This window comes from Silene latifolia, chromosome 9 (genome assembly GCF_048544455.1).
Source record: "Silene latifolia isolate original U9 population chromosome 9, ASM4854445v1, whole genome shotgun sequence".
Lineage (NCBI taxonomy): Eukaryota > Viridiplantae > Streptophyta > Magnoliopsida > Caryophyllales > Caryophyllaceae > Silene > Silene latifolia.
The window spans coordinates 70521789-70532542 of record NC_133534.1 but is presented as its reverse complement, the minus strand read 5'-3'; positions in this window follow the sequence as shown (position 1 = coordinate 70532542).

Sequence of the window (10754 nt, the reverse complement as noted above, 5' to 3'; positions counted from 1 at the left end):
GCGCCTTGGTGGGAGCGTGGAGGGCGATCAAGGAAAGAAAGCTTCGGGCTAACCTTTGCCTAATTCGAGCCTTCCTTGCTCAGTACTGGGATACGACCTCGTCCTTTCACATGCCTTTTGGGGAGGTTGGGGTCACGTTGGAGGGCTGCGGCATGATCTCTGGTATGTCGTGTGGAGAGGAGGCTGTGGTGTGGCCGTTAACGGCCATGAGGGTGGACTCGGCTGAGGCCAGGAGGCTGATCGGCTGGAACCTGACAGAGGGTGCTGCTGCGGTTCCCGGGTTAGTGCCGAGTACCTACGTCAGGGACTACTTTGCGGGTAGGACCCCGGCGTTGGTGATGATGGATGGGAGGAAGGTGGCTCCTCCTGCTTGTACTGCGGAGCAGAGGGCTCGTCTGTGGCTCTGGTGGTTCTTGTCTTTGCTCTACCTCGGAGACAAGGGGGAGAGGCTGTCGACGAAGCTTCTCCCGTTCCTTTATGACCTGAGTGACCTAGGCCGTTGGGACTGGGTTACTCCTGGCTTTGCGGTCCTCATTCGCTACATGAGGGCCATGGTCCGTCCTGAGCTGCTGGAGAAGGGGACTTCTCCTACTATTGTCGGTCCGGGACTGCTGTTGGAGGTATGAACCTTCATTTCGTATCATGAAAGATCATTACTTCTTCTTTGCTATTTAATTGTGAAAGATCATTATCGATTGTCTTGTTTTACAGGCGTGGGTGTACTCCTACTTTCCGGGCTTCACGCCCAAGAGGACGGAGCCAAAGCCGAGAGCGTACCCAGTTGTGAGGGACTGGGCGGTGTGTCGTAGGAAGAGCCAGCGCTCTTCTCACGATGTTTTTCGACGGGGCGTGAACGCCCTGAAGCTGAGTGACGTAAGTATTTTCAATCATTCTTCCCTTATCGTTGTTCATTGCTTCTCGGAAGTGATCATAAGAATGACCCCTTGTTTACTTGCTTTAGTGGGTGCCCAGACCTTGGGTGGACTACCCCGACGCTCCGCCTTTCGTGGCTGAGGTCCTTCGACCTAGGAGCTCTAGTCGGTTGCTGTTGAGGACGTCCATGGGACCGGTGTGGTACCTGGGCGAGCGTTTGACTCGTCAGTGCTCTCGGGACGGTTTCACGGTTCTCATCGACCCTCCTCGGACGATGTTTAGGGAGCCTTCTGATGCTGAGAGGGAGGCTGACTTGGCGGGTGTTGGTGGTGACACTCTTCTCCTTTCTGGCGAGGAGTACTCCTTGTTTGTTCGCCAGAGGCTGTCGTACTGGCCGATCGTGGTAAGTGTTCCACTTTCCCTCTTTTGAATTGTCTTGATAAACTGACGAATGATCATCGAATAAAGAATTCATTTGAATTTTGCAGAAGATCGAGGTGGCGGGCGTCGAGCCCCCAGCGTACCCCGAGACCCTTGAGTACACTGACGCGACGGGGATGACGACGGATCTCCGAGCTCCGTGACATCGGCGAGGATGTGACAGATGCTGGCCTGGAGGAGTGGAGGCACTTGATTAGGAGGATAAGCCCCCGGCTTCAGTTGTATTTTGCTGTTTTTGTTGCATAATAATGCATTTGTTCATTTCACTGAAAATCTTTTGTTTACAGGTGGCGCCATCTCGGCATGTGGCGCTGTGGAGGGTGGCCAACCGGTTGCAGGCTACAGCCATCGAGGCACTCGCAGGTGGCCGAGGACGACAGGTATGAACCTCTCATTTTCTTTATTTTGAATTTTGTTGTAATTTCTCGCGTTTTGTTTGAAATGAGGCATTTCTTTATCATTTGCAGAGGGAGCGCGACCTGGAGCGTGAGCTGGCGCAGTCCCAGGAGGAGACATCTCGCATGTTGAGAGAGTTGGAGGTCAGGGACGCCGAGATTACTGCTCTCAAGACGAGGGTCGCCGAGCGAGGTGGCGAGCAGGAGTAGCTGTCTTTGTTTTCGTCTCTTTTGCTGTTGACTGTATTGTATATACTTGTACATTTAGACCTCATTTTTGGATTTTTTGGACTTGTTTTGGGGGAGAGTCCCCAGTTTGATGTACATATAGCATTTTGGTTGTATATATGATGGCCTGAGTGCCTTTGCTACTGGGTTGTCTGTTTGTTCCCACAGGTTAGCTTAGAAACAGGTTTGGTAGATGACGGTTTACGCGGTCATGCTGCCAAAAATTACATAGAATTGCACGTAAAACACATACTATACATGGCTTAAATTAGCGCGAAATGAGAGATAGACCTAAAAAAAGCGAAAAATTGCCCAGAAATGAGCGAGTGCGAAAAAATTGCCCAAAAATGACCGGACGGTAGGGAGGGCTACCCCCTTAAAAAAACTTAAAAACAAATGTGTAAGTTTGAAATGTAATGTGAAACGGGAAGTGAAATGATTCCCCCAAAAAAACAAAATAAAATAAAATGGGTAAGTGTGCTTTTGTGGCGAAAAATGTCGATCTCGTCTCGAGGAGCGAACCCGACAAGGATTTGGAAACATAAAAGTTGGTAATTTGACGGAATTACCAAAATAATAACCTATAGGAATAGGAAATTATAGCCAAAATAAATTAGGAAATATCCAAAGCGGAAAATCACAGAAATCCCTCTGGGGAAGAGGCGCAGCAAGAGCTGCGACCCTTCGAAGAGGCGCTGCAGGTGCTGCGCCATTTCCCCAGTTGGTCAGTTCTGACGGAAATTCGGAAATAGCTTTTAGTATAAATAGAGACGTCGGGGAAGCTTTTATTCACATAATTCCTCCATCTCTCTTCCGTTTATTTCACAAAAGCTCTCCTATTTTCATAGAAAATTTTAAAAATTATGGATGCCTTTGAAAACCGTCTCAAAGAGTGGACAAATGAGTTTACAAATATTGAGAAGCATAACATGGGTGCTTTTAATTTGGGATCAATCTTGAGTCTCAAATTGGTGAAGGTTGTGAAACCTTTCTTGGATGCTTGTCTTGAATATTAGGACCCTAATTTCCATGTTTTTACCTTTCCTAGAGGCGATATCTGTCCTTTTCCTTAGGAAATTGCTGCAATTGGAGGATGGGATCCAGAAAATGTGCCTGCCATACCCTCTAGCTCTCAAAGGTAAAAAAGTAAATTTAGAGATTTACTTGGACTGACTAAAGCGGAGGTTGATCGCCTTGTGACCTCAAAAGAAGTCCGTATGTTTGACTTCATTGACCGATTCATAAACAGGGAAGACCCTTCTATCTCTTATGTGGCGAGGCGTAGGGCGTTCGGGTTCTGTCTACTACATGGTTATGTCCTCCAAGGGCATGTTGATAAGGAAATGAGAGAGGATCCTCGTTACTTGAGTTTGGTTGAACAGATGGAGCTGCGCAAGAGCCCAGCGTGTCTCTGCTTAGGAGAGATCATTTTGGGGCTGGATAATAGAAAAGCCAACCGCGAGCTACCTTATTTGGGAATTCCTATCATTTTGCAGGTAAGAACCTATTTTCTCTCTTTTGTACCATGCCAACCGTTTTCTTTCTTTTTTTCCTATTCTTTTATTTTTTCGTTTTTTTTGTTGGTCATTAATTCCCGTCTTCCTTGTAGGTTTGGCTCATGGAGCGTTTGCGGTTGATCGAGCCCCCAGTTAACGTGCCAGGATATCATGCTCAGTCAATTGCGATGAGAATCAGGCTCTACATGGTGGACTTCACTCGAGTTTGCAACTATTGGGAGAACAAGTTGAAGAATGAAGGTGGTCCTTTGATTCGATGGATTGTGCCATGGTGGCATCTCAGGTCAATCACTGGAGTTTCATCTTTAGATCCTACTCGGTCAGTTCGCATTCCTGGCTTGGAATTCATGATATGCATCTTCCCGGAGAGATTGATGAGGCAAGTGGGCCTTAAGCAGAAGATTCCTAAACTTGGCACCGTTCATCAAACTGCATTGGCACATACTACCGAGATTCGTCGATAGTGGGCCCTCAAGTGGGCTCAGAGGAACATGTGGTTCATACTGTCTCCTGTTGGTTCCTTATGGGTATCGGATTCATACTTGCAATGGAGGAAGATTACTACTCTCGAGGAGCGCGAGAAATTGAGGAAGCGTGAGCCTGTTGACTACAAGATTCGTGAGGTAGCAAAGGAGAACCAGAAGTATCTGACTGAGGGGGAGGAAGAGGCCGGTTTCCGAGTCGTTCATCCGTCGAAGTAACCGAAGACCGCTCCTGTCGTAGAGATGGTGGTGGATAGAAATGGTAAGGCTAGACCGCGAGAGAGACCTTTGGTGATTAGGTCAGAGACAGCGCAGGAGCGCCCGGCTCGTGGTCGAGACAAGAAGTATGATAAAAATGACAAAGGCAAAGAAAAGGTGGAAGAGTAGCCTAAGTCGTAGTATTATTTATTATTATTATTATTTCGTAATAAATGGCGGGGTTTTTAGAATCCTAGCCTAGCATTTATTTTTAGCATTGTATATTATGTGGCGTATTATTATTACTTATGAGGCAAATGAATAAAAGATTAATTAGTTATAAAACTATTGTATTTTCTTTTCATTATTCTTGTCGAATTTCAAATGCAAATGGAAATGTCCTTCTATTTACATTTTAAAATAATGGGTTGTATCCTGTGAAGGATTGCCTACGTTTTCATTAAAAAATGAAATCAAACCCTTGCGCGGAGTTCGAGTAAATGTAAAAGAATAAATGTTCTAAGCAAGAGCTTGTAACGAACTAGAAAATAAACATGAGCTTTACTTACTCTTCAAATACAACTCAATTTATTTGATGATATGAGGACGACGAATTGTCAAAATGCAAGAGCAAAATGACATAAGCTTTATTTCAGCGGGCCAAGGGCCATTTTTATTTCGTGTCGCATGAGCGGAACGTGAGTGTTACGCGAGGCGCGTGTCTTTGTTGGAATATGTGTCCTCCGACAATAATGCGATCACGACTGTTGATCATGATGATCACATGTTTAAATCTCATTATAAAGAATACAATTGGGAAGTAATTTTTACTGTCAACTGATCAACATATATCAGTAATGATTGGCTGACTAGAGTTGGACATTACTGTCGTGCGACGGTGGTGATCAGTTGATCCCCTAGGTCATACCTATAGGGAATCACTCTTAATTGATCATTTAATTAATCGTATAACGTTACGAGTTAATTAAATTACTTGAAAAATTGACGGACGATTTTGGAAGTAAAATTTACGTATCTCATTGAAATTTGATTAAATGAGATACGGTCTGAGTAATTGAATTGTATCATTACTTAGATGAAATTATTGTTTAAAGAAACAACTAAAATTGAAGGAATTATTATAAATACAATTTATTGTGATTTGTAAATTGGTAAAATATTTTGGTACAAGTAATTATGAATTACTAAGTCGATTTTTGTATATGACGTATCTTTATTAATACGTTGATTTTTAATATGTTAGAGAATAAGTTGCTCAAGACTAATCTTTCCTAATATGCTAGGACTTGTAAGAAGTTCTAGGCTAATCACCTTGACAAATTGTTGCAAGACTCTACAAAACATATACCTAGTGCATTGTGTGTGGATGGAGTACTTGATCAGTACAAGTTATTTCATTCACCACAAATTCGTTCGTTATGTGATAATCAACAAGGAAGTTCTTTCAAGTTAAAGAACCGAAACCAAGGTCGGGAACCTTGAATTGTACTTGGTAAGGTTCATGCTATGAGAAGAACATGAATGTAAAGGAAAATGCAAGTGTAAGAAGTTTGAACACATGGACACATGGCATGTTAAACTTCTATTGCAATCAATAAGTGTTTACACTTACGATATACATCACAAGGTTGTAAAATGATATTGACTACCCGAGTGTGATGTCGACATTTGTCGTTTGAGTTATTATTAACTCACCTTATACTTTGTTACATCCAAACGGGTTGTGGAGACAATTGAACCCCGTTAAAGTGAACATGGATTAACATTGTATTTGCCCATAGTTACTTACATAAGGTGACGTCTCGAAGTGACTAGAGTGTGATGCGATTGATGGCAAGTTCAAGTGCCATAGAGTTATGTGAGATGACTAGTCGATCACATAGGCAAACTGTTAGGAACATTTTGTCGGGCCTAATGACCGCTTATAGAGTTCTCGCAAATTTATATAGCCTGGTCGTGGCGAGAGTCCGCTATAGTATTGAAATGTGTCGATTCTTTTGACTAAAGACTATTCACCTAAGATGGCACAGTTTGATTAACTTTGATTTGTGTTACTACGACCTTCGTAAATGGGGTCAAATGGGCATATTTTGGGTTATGATGGCTGTGGCTAGTCGAAGGGAATGAGTGCGATAGGAATTGTCCACCCCTAGTAAGGGTTATAACAATATCTCAGGGCCACTCGAGGAGTAATGAACTGGAAATGCGTGGCCACGCTCGGAAGGTATCTATGATAGATAAATCCGGTCAATCGATCGAGAAAACCACTCTCGATATGATCACTTGCAAGTACGGCCTGAAAGACGCCTTGCATTGAGTGGGAGATAGTAATAGGACAAGAGAATTGGTGACACACACTTGTCGAGGACAAGTGGGAGATTGTTGGAATATATGTCCTCCGACAATAATGCGATCACGACTGTTGATCATGATGATCACATGTTTAAATCTCATTATAAAGAATACAATTGGGAAGTAATTTTTACTGTCAACTGATCAACATATATCAGTAATGATTGGCTGACTAGAGTTTGACATTACTGTCGTGCGACGGTGGTGATCAGTTGATCCCCTAGGTCATACCTATAGGGCAACACTCTTAATTGATCATTTAATTAATCGTATAACGTTACGAGTTAATTAAATTACTTGAAAAATTGACGGACGATTTTGGAAGTAAAATTTACGTATCTCATTGAAATTTGATTAAATGAGATACGGTCTGAGTAATTGAATTGTATCATTACTCAGATGAAATTATTGTTTAAAGAAACAACTAAAATTGAATGAATTATTATAAATACAATTTATTGTGATTTGTAAATTGGTAAAATATTTTGGTACAAGTAATTATGAATTACTAAGTCAATTTTTGTATATGACGTATCTTTATTAATACGTTGATTTTTAATATGTTAAAAATACATAACAAATTTATGTTACATATGACATGTGACATAAGACAAAATTGACAAAAATAAAATGGATTCCATTTTATGTATGTACCGAAATTAAGGGGAAGAATTAGGCTAATATTGTGTTGTTTAAATTAGTGGAAAACATAATCATTCACTAATAGCCTAGCCATGCAACCCTAGTTTGCATTGTGAAGATAAACAAAGGCATGCATTGGCTCCCCTCCACACCTCCTACCCGGTTTTACCACAAGAAAAGGCAAAGGGTTTTTGTCTTATATTTTTGATATACACTACATGCATGAGTGTGGATTATTCATTCATTCTAATTCATCTAAAATTAAGATTTTTAGAAAGATAAAAATACTTCCTCTTCTCTCCTCTCTCAACCGGTTTTGGGAGATTAAAAACCAAATTATTTTGGGTCAATTTTTTCTACAAATTAATATTGTACTAGTATTTATAATATTAATTTTAATTAAGAGTGAGCTTTGGGTATAAATCCTTGGGAGAGATCCTACACTTGGGTCTTTGTTCATCCAAAAGGAAAGCTCAAGAACAAGAGAGAAAGGTGATCTCTCTTGTGCCCATTTGAACCGAAAATCCAATGTAAGAATGGATGTTTCTTCCTTATTTTGTTTATTTGTTTGCATGCATAAGATCATTAGTTAATTTTATGACAAATTAAATTAAAACATATATGAATATGTAAGTATATAGATCTACTTTTCCTTCAATTGGTATCTATAGCCATGGTTGTTTGCATGAAAATCGGTTAAAAGTTTTTCCGAGTTATAAAGATTAACATATAAAACTTGAATAATTTGTGTTATTATGAGATATCACGAAATAAATTTATGCATGATAAATTTCTGGTCCTAAAATGTTTTAGGATATTTTGGTTAATTTACGGATTTTTATTGTTCATATTATTCAATAATGGCATTTAAATATGATTTTATGAGTAAAAATGTCATTTTTGGTCTAAAATTAGCTATACTTCGAATTTTCCAGTGATTTTTGGATATGTTGTCACATATATTATTTTGAGATAACCTGTAAATTTTCATATTTTTTGGATTTCTTATGCTCGAAAAATGGATTTATCATTATTAAAATCGATTTTAGGTGATAAATAGGTTAATATGAGATGAATTTCGAATCTGGTCATAGAAATTTAGTATGTTGTCACATGCAATTTTAAAAGATGTGTATAAAATAATAGGCTATAGTGAAGTCTTTTTGCATGATTTATGGATTTTTGAAGAAAAATGGCATGAATAGTGACTTAATTAATGAAAAATTAATAAAACATACTCTATGACTAAAGAAAAACATCATATGTTGCATTTTATTATCTTTTTCAGATCTAAAATTGAAAAGTTAATGAATATAATTTTTCCCATATTTTTATGATTATTTTGTTAAAAACCGATAAACCGCAACATTGTTTTTTCCGGAAAAATTTCGAAATTTTTAACCTAAGTTTTTGAACATTATGAGTGTCATGGTATTTTTCCAGAATGTTCATGGTATTTATTTGAAGTTTATAGCTTATTTTCATAATTTTTGGTCCATTAATGAACAATTTTAGAAATATGAGTTAATTATGGTCAAATAATTAGTGAAGACTAAATTTTGAGTCCTAAGAGGTTAGGGTAATTAACTTATTCATAAATATGAAATTATGTAATTTTTGTGATTATAAAATGTTTAAATCACGCAAATCCGTAAAAACCGAGTAATATACGATATTGGCTAATTAAAGGCGAATTAGCATAAAATTGGGCATGTTCATACATATTATAATGCTGCATTTTCTTTATGATTGTCATAATTTTAATTTTTGTAATTTTGAATTATGTAATTTTTACTTAGTATGGCCTTAGATTTTAATTGGTATTACCCGAAATGTATGGGAATATCGATTCGGTTGTAATTTTATTGTGATCTCGTATCACTGTTTTGTAATTTAATAGATTTATTTTATGTTAGTTACAAATGTATAATAGGAAATTATGTAATTTGCTATGTAATTTAATTTATCTCAGAGTTCCCAAAGACGGATTTCTTCAAGATGGCGATACATAAAGACGGTGTTACCTCGAGATGCGTGCCACAACCGAAGTTCAAGGGACCAATGGAGTTGGTTTCCGAATATGTAATAGTTAAATAGTTTTTCTATTTTAGGAAGGCCATACTAGGATTTTTTTTATGTTTGCATTTTATTTATATGTCGCATGCATCGCTAAATCGCCATAACTAAAACATGCATCCTCATCTCATCGAGTTTATCGACCGTGTCAGTTAGAATTATCGTAGTTCACCGCTTTAGTTCACTTAAAACGTGATAGATAATAAATTGACATGACCTCTCACTAAAATAATTAATTGAGACATAGCCTTACCAAATAGTAGAAACCATGAAAACCTATTTCGCGAGGGAGTGCACTCGGCCACACCGGGGTACAAACCTTGTTACATAGGGGAAATGGGTGATAAATGTCTATCCACCGAATTCATGTTGATAAGGGATGTATCGGCCACACCGTGCCCAAGTTAATGTGGTTTTGGATCATGGACACACTTATTCGAAATTTGGATTGAACTCAACAAAAGTTTTTGATAAGGGATGTATCGGCCACACCGTGCCCTTGTCGGATGTGTTTTAGGCTAAAGTTAATTGTTAATGTAATATTATCGACCAAGAGTTCTAAAAGTAGAATCGATTAAACGTTAATCCACCAAGTTATATTGATAAAGGATGAATCGGCCCCACCGTGCCTAAGTTAATATGAATTTGGGTCTTGGAATCATTTATCTAGTTGGGTAGAGGTCACTAGAAAAATGCATAAAACTTGTTTAAATTAAAATTTTTACGAGTATTATTGTTAAAACGACATTTGTTTTACTCCTTCTATTTTGTTTTGTAGACCACTTCTTTTCTCATAACAAATGGCAACACCAACCCCTAACGCCACGCCTCTCGCTAATACATCATGGCTCCGATCCTTCATGGATCGATGTAAACTTGAAAAGAATGGGTCAAATTTCTCCGATTGGGATGCCCAACTCAAATTAGCCGCCCAAGGTGACGACAAGCTTCGTTACCTTACCGAGGCCTCTCCACCCGAACCTACTACTAGGTCGACCGCCGCCACTAGGGAAGCATATGAGGCTTACCAAAAGGAGTCCGCCGCAATGAAAAATGTCTTGATATTTGCGATGGAGGCGGATCTCCAAAGGAGAGCCTTTAAAATGGGCAATGCTAATGAGATTTACTCCAAACTTGTGACAATGTTTTCACAAACTCCGCGGATCGTCCAATATGAGGCGGCCGCGGCATTCTTTGATCTCGACTTCAAAGAGGGCCAAAAGGTTAGCCCTCATGTGCTCAAACTTATGGAGCTTGTCGAGACCTTGAAGATTCAAAAGGTTGAAATCTCCAAAGAACTCATTGTAGATAGGATTCTACACTCCTTGTCCAAAGTCAAAGCGTATGTTCAATTCCGGGTGAATTTTAACATGCAAGACAAGGATGTGTCTCTTGAAGAATTGCACAAGTTACTTGTGCAAGCCGAAAGGGACATGGGGTTAAATGTGAACCCACCAAAGGATGTGCTTAACATAAGCACTAAGAGTAAGGGGAAGTTCAAGAAGAATGGGAGGAAGGGCAAGAAGCAA